This window comes from Phaseolus vulgaris, chromosome 1 (genome assembly GCF_000499845.2).
Source record: "Phaseolus vulgaris cultivar G19833 chromosome 1, P. vulgaris v2.0, whole genome shotgun sequence".
NCBI classification, from domain to species: Eukaryota; Viridiplantae; Streptophyta; class Magnoliopsida; order Fabales; family Fabaceae; genus Phaseolus; species Phaseolus vulgaris.
In genome coordinates, this window is record NC_023759.2 from 28,976,848 (window position 1) to 28,986,489 (window position 9,642).

General features: G+C 27.7%; 1 long non-coding RNA gene across 2 annotated transcripts; it reads right to left on the minus strand.

The window, feature by feature from the left end:
* Positions 1-5,368: 5,368 nt before the first annotated feature.
* Positions 5,369-7,936, minus strand: LOC137813857 (uncharacterized). 2 transcript variants are annotated; one of them, XR_011081516.1, is made up of 3 exons: positions 7,539-7,919; positions 7,156-7,227; positions 5,369-7,045 (listed from the first exon to the last, which is right to left on the minus strand). It is a non-coding gene; the product is annotated as an uncharacterized lncRNA (long non-coding RNA). The 2 variants fall into 2 exon arrangements; XR_011081515.1 differs by having other exon boundaries at positions 7,156-7,936.
* Between the last annotated feature and the right edge of the window lie 1,706 nt (positions 7,937-9,642).

Consider the following 9,642-nt stretch of genomic DNA (forward strand, 5'->3'; position numbering starts at 1 on the left):
GTCCATGAATTTCACATCATGACTTCTAAAAAGCTTCTTCTAAACAAAGTCATAAAATTTGTAACCAAATTCATCCTCACCATAGTCAATAAAGTTACATTCTTTGACTTTGTATCCAACTTCAATCTCTCATCTTTGGAATATGCAAAAATGATTTGCAACCAAGAGTGAGCACTTACATTCTTGTCAAACCAAATTTTGTTTGTCACATCATTATCCAAAGTAACACAAAAATTAAGATTAAAACACATAAATTATAGTGTACAATATCTCACCCAAAAAATACTTAGGTAATTTAGCTTTAGAGAATATATACCCCATCCTCTCAATCAATGTCATGTTCATCCTCTCTACTAAACCATTCAATTGAAGAGTTATAGGAAGAGTCTTCTCATATGAAATATCATGTTTCTTGCATTAAACATCAAAGGGTGTACGTTCCTCAATCATTGTCAACACAAATGCATTTTAGTTTCTTGCCTCTCTACCTTTCAACTAAAGTATGAAATTGTTGAATTTCTCCAACATTTGGTTCTTTAGTTTTTGGAACAATAAAGGTAATAAAATAAAGTACAACACTAAAGGATTTACCTTGAGTGAACCACAAACATTTCAATACATAAATTCAAAAGGCTAAAACAATTATATAAGATGAATCACTATTATTAATTGTCTACATGTTCTCATCAAATATCACTACAAGAAAAATTGAATTTACCTACCGACAAACAAAATTGGTAGGCCATAAGTAATCTTGCATATTTTTTAATAATTTTTACATTATTAATTTTATCTTTTTTTATTATTTTCAATTATTATTTGTGTTATCATTATTATTATTATTAATGTTAGTAACAAACCGTTGTGAGAGATACTCGAATCCAAGTTTCTTGAGTGACCTAAGAACATTTAACTACTACACCAGACAAGTTTTACTATCTTATTATTATTATTATTATACTTATTATGATTATACTTATCATTATGATTATTAATATTATTATAGTATTAATATTATTTATATTATTAATGTTATTAATATTTGATTATTATTATTATTATGAATAACCGATCAATTCTAATTTATAGGTAATATTCTATAACTTCGATGGTAGATAATATCTATCAACTTATGTTCGTAGGTAATATCCATCAACTTTAGTATGTAGGTAATATTCACTCATTTCAGTTCATAAGTATTACCCATCAACGAAGGTTCGTATGTAATACTCACTAACTTGAGAGTCTGTAGGTAATACCACAAACTACAATTTATGAGTCGTTGATAAATAAAAACAATTTATTTATAAATCCTTAAGTAATCTTGCATACATTTTTTTTATAAAAAGCTTTCATGTCTTGCATACATTTCTTTAATTTTTATTTTTTATTTTTATCTTTTGTTATTATTTATCATTATTATTTACAATTATCATTGAATATTATTAGTATTATTATTATTTGATATCTTACTAACTTTTTTGCATTACATATGAACGTATTCATTCAGTGTTAAAATCCCATTTATTATAATTAACTTTCCTAAAAATTTAGGACCTGAGAAGAAGATTACACCCTACCAACTGTGTTTCACATTTCAATAAGAATATTGGCACAGAAATTATTATTTTAGATTCTTACGAAATTTTGAAATAGTATAACTTTTATTAATTTTATAATATTGACTGACCAAAATAATCAACCAAAGTTAAAAAGGATTTGTGAAGTCTTGGTATAATGTGGCCAATCAGAGAAATTACACTGGAGGAGGTCACGTCTGAGCCTGAAACATTGTTTTATTTTAATAATTGTGATGAATGATTAGTGGAGTGTTTGAACACTACACTTCAGCATGAGAACAATTATTTGTGTACATGCATCACACTTAATATACTTTGAACAAAGTATAATTTAAAAGAAAGAAGAAAACATGTTGGAAACAACTATCTTCTAAAATCATAATTTGACCAACGCAATAATGCATTGCATATGATCATTGAGCATGCATGTATCGCTTTAAAAGAAAACGCATTCATCACAACTCCACTTGTAACATATTTACTACATATTTTTATGATGAAGCACTCCATTAGGCATAGCATAAAATAATACTTATACATAAACCCTAATGGTTTTTTATATATAGATACATAAGAGACCAAACTCCAATAATCTAAAACAGAATTTTCTCATCCTAACTATTATTTTTTAAATTTAATGGTTAATGGGTAATTAATTTTCATCATTATATTTTAAAAAATAACCATGAAAATGTCAAATAATTTCATTATATATATATATATATATAATATAGATATAGATAGAGAGGTAGATAAAGATTCGTGTGTGTGTGTAAAGATAGAGATATTATATGAATCTTTAGTTCTAGAAAATTTGGTGCTAAAACAGTTTACCAATGGGTGATGCGTCAGTGATATTTAATTGATGGAAATTAAGAAAAAAATATTAATAGAAACTTTAAATATTATTTTTTTTCCTTTTTTTAAAAAAAGTAACACTTTTATATTTTATTTGTCTTAATAAACTAAATAGTAATATTGTTAGTGATATAAATAGGTGATGATATTGATTTTCTAGGTTAAAGTTTTGGAAACCTTTTTAGAAGTTGGAGTTATTTTTCTTGCAAAGACAAAGTTACCTTAAGGTAGGGAGATTGATCGGATAATTAACATGTTTGTGTGGATAGTATTGATTTATATATTCCGAAGTTGAAATTTCTCCTCGGCTATCAATTGGTTTAGCCAAGACATTTATAACACAATTTAAATAAGTCTTGCTTAGAGGTATCCCAGCAATTTTTCCTGTTGTTTTTACTGAAGTTCCCTCTTACCATCACCCATTAATACAACACCAACATTTTTTATTCGAAACTCTAAGTAAAGCTTATAGTACCTTCTTCAAATTTCACCGAGAAAAAGGAAATAAAGAGAATGAGTTTACAAGAAATTAGAAGAAAATATTAGAAACATTTATATTAATATTTCTTGTAAATAAAAATTTTAAAAAATATTTTCTGTCTTTAGAGTAGAAACTTAAGACATTTAGTTTAGGTATAAGGTTAGCTATAAAAAAAATAAAAAAAAAATAAGGACTTTGATTGGATAAATATGTGTGCCACCAAACAAGATCCAATCTCTTCATATCCCATGTAAGGGCCTTGTTTGAGAAGTTAGAAGCACTAATCAAACAAGCATTAACCTTTCCATCTTCATAAGCTAGCATATAAAGGCCAAAAATATACATTTGTATCATAACTTGCAATGAATAGAAAAGCTTGATTGAGAATTCTAGACCATGTGAGTTCATCAAGATCTTAGTTCCTCATTTCTATAATCTTATCTAGAGTTTTTCAAATTTAAGTGACAATTTTCCTTCTCACACTTATCCTTCTCTCTTGAAAGTGGTGTGTTCTTCATCTTTTACCTCTTCCATTTTTTTTTGTTTTCTTTGTTTGTTCTTAGAATCAAAGCCCCCACACTTCATTAATTTTGTGTTTAGTGGAGAGATTTTAAGAGCTTGATTTATTCTTGATTTTCTAAATTTCCACAACCATGAAATGAAAATTCATGAATTTCCTTCATTTTCTTTTCACGATTTGAGTTCCTTTTCTATTTCTAAATGGATTAAATTCATATAAACATCAATGTGTGGTCGAACTTATTAAAAAAATTCAAAACAAGAAAAACATAAATTTCATATTTCCTAATCAAGTTTATAGATCTTAATTCCTAATTCACAAAGTTGAACCTTATGAGTGTTGCAAGGTCAGATTCTATATCAATATATAAAACTGATTTTTATAACTATTTTATAGTGTAATTAGATATTTGAAATTGTTTTGATAAGTTAGAATTGGTATAGGTTGATTTAAAACATGCTTTGTAATATAATATGATTTTTTTTCATGTATAGCACAGTGTTGAGTTGATCGAGCAATTCTCAAGCAATAACATTTATTGCCTGCACCGAGTACTGCACTTAATCACCACATTGGTTACTTAAGTGATAATCCTCTTTGTTGAATTTTAAGGCTTGAGATTTAAGAGAGAGACACCACATCAATTCTCCCTCCTCGGGAAATATTGTCGCTTAAGCGACCTATCACTACTACAAGAAATCACTATGTACATGCATGATGGTTTCTAAAATATAAAATCAGTCACTAACTTAATTAGAGATTAATTTAAAAACTAATAGTCTTAAGTGGCTAAAATCATGTCACTAATTTTAGATACCAATTTATATTCTAATTTAGAAACTAATTTAGTTACCATTAAATGAAAACCAATTTAATGACCAAATATATAGAAACTAATTTAGTGACCAATTATATAAAAATCAAATTAGCAACTAATTTCATTGAAACTAATTTAGTAACCAAAATATATAGAATGATCAAATATATAAATACCAAAAAAATGGTCACTATATTGGTCTCTAAATAATATAATTTATTATAAAATATTATTTTATTTACTTACTCTTTAATATTTTTTTATTTATTTATAGATTTAAGTTCACTAATTTTAAAATAAATTTATAAAGTTCGCCAACTCAAATCTTTCATATTTTATATTTATTTATAATCTTATGCTTAGTTGGCATAATTGAAATGGAAAAATATAATAATAAGAAGTGAGTTATTGAAAAAAATTAATATTCTTCAATGGATCATTTTCTCTATATCTACTCATGACTTATGCATTCTTCCGAGTGTAGCTATTACTGTTTAAATAAAATAAAAATAGCCTAGATGTATCACGAGATATCATAGTCAATAATATCACGAATTAATATCAAATGAAGAAAAATAAATAAATAGAAAATAGAGAAATTTTATACTTTACTTCTTTATACTGTTAACATCAATAGAATATTCATACCAATTGAATATTATCATGTTTTAACATGATAATTAATGAATTAGGTTACTTGGATCTGTGAGCTAAACTAAAAGAAAGCAAAGAGATTCACTCGGACTATCCAAGCATGCATGCAGAGTATTAATTTATTCTTTTTTTTTTGTTTTTCAATCTCTCCATTTTCTTCTGTTCTCAATATGCTTTTCATGCTAAAAAAAGAAAGAGGGAGGAAAAAGATATATATATATATATATATATATATATATATATATATATATATAAAAGTACAAGTCTCAAAGATCAAACAACAAATAACAGAAATCACCATGCACATGCATTATTATTTCATGAATGATTGTTTCTCATTACTATTATACCATGATGATGAATAATTCACATTATTGCACAATTGTTATTGAGTGAATCTCTTATAATCTCTAGTACTAACAACTAAACAGTCAAGTAATCTTTTTCTTGAATCAAAATTTAAAACAACATATGCATGTAAACAATTACTATTAACACATGTTCACAGTACTATACTACATCAATGTCATGTCTAGTACTATCAAACAACAAAGGGATGATGATGAACTAAGTGGAGATTGTACAAATTTACTCACACAATTAATAATTAATTAATTTCCCTAGAAGTGGGGGAGGGTAATAACAAGAACTGTTTGTAGGTGGTCTAAAAAGGCAAAAGACAACCCTTTGGGTGAAACCCCAAAAACAGCAACACATAGCAGTGCCCATCTATCCTCTTTATGAGGAAGACCAATGAATGCTCATAATTCTGGCATTTTTTGGCATGTTAACCAGTGATATACTTCCGTTCCAGTTTCTCTCAGTGTTTTTCTACTCTGATTCCACAAGCATTGATTAGTGGAATGGTACAATAAAACCATTTACAATTCAAGAATATACTACATCATTTTTTATGCAATTAACGCTAAATTTTTACAAGTTTGTTCTGATGTGACATTTTATTAGAACTCCCTAGTTATAATATTTTATCCGCATTTCAATTTCTTATAAAGATTGTTGTTGATATTGAAATATTGTCTTTTATTGTTAAAACCTAGAGTTATTAATTTTAAGACCTCCAATTGTATTATATAAACTTGTTCCAATAATGTTTTTATAAGATTTGAGTTTTAAACTTAAGATACTTCATAAGATCTCTATATTAGAGATGTTCTAAGTGTAAGATCTCTATATTAGAGATGTTCTAAGTGTAAAAGGGAAATAGAAGTCCTATTGCCATTTGTGTACAACCCAAAATGAAGTAAGTTCTTTTGTGTTTTAGCTTCACATTAGACATACTAAGTTCTTTGAAATACCATTTGAGTTTTGGATGACTGAGTTTCGGTTTCTCTCTATAAGGTTTCTCTCATATTAAGTGCATTTAGTAAATCACATCTAAATTTAAAGTATGAATTACTTCTAGAATAAAGATGAATCAATCGGGAATTGTCTATATTTTGCAATTGCTATTGCTATTGCTAGGAAATAATTTCATCATGATTTTTTATGCCAGTTCTATTTTGCAGTGACCACATACTCAATGACTAAAAAAATCTTTCGAGCTATACTAAACACTCCAAATCTACGAGAGTAAAACCTTCATTGCAGAAAATTAATACAGATAAAGAATTTTGAACCACAAGAAACTTACATGCTACTTCCATCCTTCAGGATTGAATTCGGTATATTGCTGCATGTTACCTGTTAGAAGCTAATAGAAGAAATGCCAAACTGTTTAATCCATTGTGTCAATAATTTAACATAAAAACAATTATTTAGTTTCATTATAAAAACTGCGTACATTACATGATTCTGGAATCATGAAAATTGATTGAAAATGATTCAGTAGAAAAATTGCATAGTCAAATCATTTAACAAAGAAAGAATTCGAATCTCACAGTCTTTGGAGAAGTTGCCAGCTCTGTATGAAACTAGGTATTGTTCCAGTAAAATTGTTATCATTTATTCTACTGCAGTGTGATAATGAATTGTATGCATGAGATGCAGTATATGAGTTAAGTAGTTGAGTTATAATTAAGAAGAAGGTCAAATATCAAAGTTCACAAGTCAGTCAAATTTTGTAGTCCAGCAGTGTAAGTGGTAAGTTCCCAGTCAATTGATTGGATGACAGAACCCTTCAGTGTTAAAATTGCAAAAAAAAAGTCATAAGAAAACATGATATCTTAAGTGAAAGTAAAAATAATAATATTAAAAATGAAAACAAGAAAAGGAATTGTTGTCTTACAATGTCTGCAAGTTAATTAGTTTCCCAAGCTCTAGTGGAACAACACCAGAAAATTGGTTAGCTTCAAGCATTCTAATTCGAGATAGGACAAATGAAGAGGTTAGTAAGGATGATAAACCACATACTACCACAATAACACTTTCAAAGTATACCTCATTCTTTCAATAAACATGATAATATCTAGGACAAATAGGAATGAATTGAATTAAAGCTTGGAACATACAGGTATTCTAAGAGAGGTAAAATTTCCTAGATGCTTTGGAATTTTACAGATAAGGGATTCACAAGAAGAGAATTGCACAGTTTTACGTAATATGTAACTAATATAAAATAAGAATTGTAGAATGAAAAGTTTGCAGTAGTTGGAAGAGACTCAGACTCACATTGAAGCTAATTTCATTGAAGCCCATTCCTCTGCCGGTGAAGCAATTGTAAGCAAAATCTCTGTCCACAGAATAAATTTAGGGTTGAAGATGGGGTAGATATACCGTAAACTTACGCGGAGCTTCGAAGCACAAAAATAAAAACAAAGAGCGAGAATTAACACGAATCGAAACTGATGCTTGAAGAGGTTCTTCGGAGCAGAGAAACGCCATTGTTGTAGTTGCTGTCGCCGTGCAGAGTGCGTTACCGTCGCCGTTGTTGCAGGGTGCGTTGCCGTCGTCGGTCCCGTCTCTGTTACAAAGTGTTGCAGAGCCGCAGGGTGCCTTGTCGTTGTCGTCGCCATTGCAGAGTGTTTTAGAGTGCGTTTGTGAGTTAGTGCATTTGTTGAGTGAAAGATGAGTAGAAAAGGTTAAAGAAAGATATAAATTTAGAAATTCAAACTTGCACTGTTTATTCAGATTTAAAAAAATTAAATAAGTTTTTAGAAAGTATGGATATCTATTTAAATTAATTTATAATTTTTTTAATTTAAATAATATTTTGAATTTATTATTAATTTAAGTTTATGTTTAAATAAAATTAAAAAGTTAAAATACTATTTTAAATGTAATTGTTAAATTGTTATTAATTACTTTAATATTATACTAAAATTAATAAATTAATAAATTTATTCATATTAATTTAAAATATTTTATAAATTAATAATTAGTTTTATAAAATTTAATCACTCTAGAAACTTTTTTTTTTTTTCTAAATTAGTTACTATTAGAACATTTTCTTGTAGTGTATAGTTGCTCAAGCAATGATGAGACAAAATTTGGTGGTAGATTCTAGATCTTGGTGACTTTTGTAGCAAGTCACATCACTCAAGTGACATTATAACATAAAGTGAGAGATAATTCGCATTGATTCTCTCTCCTCAAGAACTCTTATCACTTAAGTGACACATAATTGTCCAAGTGATTATAAGCCTGAATTTGGAACTAGCTTCTAGATCGTGGTGGCTTGTGCAACAAGTCACATCGCTCAAGTGATGATGTGACGATTGAGAAATGAGAGAGTTAGTGTTGATTTTCTCTCCTCTAAAGTATTGGTCACTCAAACAATGAGTGAATACTCAAGGGAGAGAAATGTCTCATTAATTATCTCTCATCTAGAATTGGTATTTCCCAAGTGACATGAGCTCACTTAAGCAATATGATTTTTTCCTTAAATAGTGGGTTCACAACTTGAGTGATAAGTCCTCCCTTTTTTAGTGAAAATAGGTTGTTCAAGAGAGGTAGTCTTACTCATACAATATATATTTGGTTGTTATGGTATATTATATTTGAGATATATGTTTTTGTATATATTTATACAATGTAAGAAATTGGCTTATGTTTTGAGATAATATATAATGAATATATATAGACACACACATGATGTTGTATATTGTTTTGATACTTGAGATGGTATTATGGGTCATTTGTGATTGTAGTATTAAGTATAAAAGCCCATAAAAGAAAAGAAAAATGTCCTAACTTCCTTGATAGTTAAAATAACATTAATTAAGATATAAAATGGTGAGTATCTAAAGGAGGTTCTTGAATCAAAATATTTTATAGTAGATGCAAGGAATCGCTCTACCATATTAAACTAAGGTTGGGTTTTACTAATAGTATTTTTTATCTAGTCTGTAGTGGGACATTGATGACCCATATTTTGCGAAAACATTTATAGCTTTATTATGTAATGAAAACACTTCAAATATGATTTTCTTTTTGTTTTTTAAATATATTTTTTAATAGTAATAAATTAGGTTCAATACACATAACTGCATTTATTTTGTATTTTGATCTAATCTTACCTATGTTTACTATTTTGGCCATAAAATTTTATGTATATATTATTTTTGGTTGATTATAGTTTTATTGAATTCTATATTTCTATAATTTTAAAATAGATATATAATTTTCTGGATTTAGATTCTTTAGTATTTTTTATGATTTTTGGAAGTTGAGGTAGATTTGCTAAATTTTTGTATACAAACCTATGCGGATTCAATTTTCCTTATATCAGCTTGAACTTTTGTAATTAAGCTTATGAACTTAATTAAATCCTACA